Consider the following 2,391-nt stretch of genomic DNA (forward strand, 5'->3'; position numbering starts at 1 on the left):
AATCGAGCACATGCAGCTGAGGGGCGTGTTTAGCAGCCCAGAGCCACTACAGATGTCAAGACCATAAAATGTGGGTGGGGTCAATAAAAAGAGATGCGTGTTGTTACAGCATCACTATAAACAGATATATAAAGTAAAGTGGACAACTAGAGACCTAAATGAGGCTGAGTATACATTAGGGACAGCAAAAGCGACAGCACCTGTGCAAGCTTCTCTTACACACAGGGAACAGATGAAACAGCAGCAGAGCAAGAGACAGAGCATCGGTAGAGTAGCTGCTATGCCCACACTGCACTTGTCCTGCCCTGCAGTCCCTCACTCACATAGACCATGGGCAGCTGCAGCGCAAGCTTCACTTACTGTACAAAATCTGTCGTCAGCTAATGTTATCATTTAGCAAAAAACGTTTTTAATAGCCCATATCCACATATTGTATTGACGCAGGCATGTATGACAAGGCTGCTGTGATTACTGGAGACCGATGACAGAAATCCCATACACCCACATGCCTGTGCACGCACACACCCACTCATGCAATACACACACGCACTCATGCAATACACACACACACACACACACACACAGGTACAGCACATGTAGCAGCTGTGCAAACTTCCATCACCTTAAAAAATTCTTACAGGTTCTGACCAATGCTATTATCTTATATTGGCTGATATTGGCTCATATTATTTTTGCAGGAATGCTGGAGATTGTACATAGCCGTGTCACTTAAATTGGATTAATGAATAAGGGATACGCTGATTCTTAATGGAACTTTGGAGTATAGCATTCTTCATTGCGACTTGATCTGATCTCGATTGATTGATTGCTCAAATGTGACACTAAACATAAATGATGCACCAGTGGGGGTCGGTGTTGGAGGAAATAAGCCCCGGGCTGAGCTTTCAAATCCCCAGAGTTAAAAGATAGAACATAAAATATATTACAGGCCTTCTGGAGGCATTCATTGTGATATCAAGTGCATACATGATGGGGCTACTTTGTTGATTTGATTGCAACAGCATTATATGTTATATTTGTTATTCTTTCTAATTAATTCTTGAACCATTGTTGCGCTTATATAATATACTTTGTTTATTTGGCAAGGGTGAGAGGGAAATCTGCTACTTCCCAGGGTGTGGCAGGTGTGAAGTTACTTACAAAGGTCTGGCCAGTTCCTGAATTGGTGCGGTCCTCGTTTGAAACCAATAAACAGCTCCCCCTTTCCCTTCAATCTTAAGATACCAGAAGTGAAGCTAGTCCTCGGTAAGCAGTATCTGGGGCCCATCTTTTCATGGGGATCCTTGAATCCTCTGTTTTGTCTCTTGTTCCCTTCAGGCTGGCGCCGGGAAACCCTTTGGGGTAGCTGCGCGCCTTATATAATTAATTAAAATAACATAATATAACGTAACATCCTTGGTGGAGAGACTTAGGGCCTTATTTAGAGCTTGGGAGATGAGGTGCTCTGTCAAACCCTGACGGGTACCCATGTCTACTCTATTACAAGTGCCATAGGCTTTAATGTGCTTGTATTCTGGCAGGCGGGAGGTTTGTGGAGGAGCATCCCACCTGACAAACTCCGTAGAAGGCCCTAAGTTGGTCCGTAAACCCCCTGGTTGGGATGCACGGCGTTAAATGATCACAGTTATCTTGAATCCTGGAGGAAAGGCATTGGTATCTCTAGTTGTGGCATTTGGAAGATTCCTGGTTAATCTGCTGCTCTTGCTTCTGAATGTGAAATCAAGCTCTGCGTCGGAGCTGCTGGTAGTCAGTCGCAGGCCGCCTGTTTATTCCATCATTTCTTCGGAGGGCTGGCGCAAGCGTAGGCTGATTTTTCAAGGCAGAGTCCTCTGCTGATCCCTCTGCACTTTCTTGAGATCCCCCCCGTAATTAAATCAGGCACAGTAGATGCTTTAGAAGGAAGAGAGGATAAAGAGAGAAGAGAGGAAGAGAGAAGAGATAAGAAATAAGAAGGAGGCAGTGAGCAAGGCTAGTTTAAGGATTTTTGTCAGAGCTGTATCTGGATCCCAGTCCGGACCTGTTGCTAGTAGCCAGGGTTTCCAAAGGACGGGCCATAGGGATGCTTTCTTGGAGTCCTACAGGAGAAGACAAAGCTTCTTTAGAATTGACCTCCTCAGTTTAGTTTAGAGAAGGTGGCCAACATCTGCATCAGGGCACTGGGCCTATCTTCTAATAGATCCAGCACTCTTTAACCAAGGTCACCTATACCGAGGAGGGGTGCTTCCTGACTCTAAGAGCATTGGCCAAGGGTTCTTGAAAAAGGACCATTTGGGTGGGTCATCTGAGCAGATCCAACTTATGAAGCATCCTCAAAGGAGACTGTTGTTGTCCATCGTTGCTTCAAGTGGCGTACATCGGAGAGCTGGAGTG

The sequence above is a fragment of the Triturus cristatus genome, chromosome 3_1, assembly GCF_964204655.1.
Source record: "Triturus cristatus chromosome 3_1, aTriCri1.1, whole genome shotgun sequence".
Classification (NCBI taxonomy): Eukaryota; Metazoa; Chordata; class Amphibia; order Caudata; family Salamandridae; genus Triturus; species Triturus cristatus.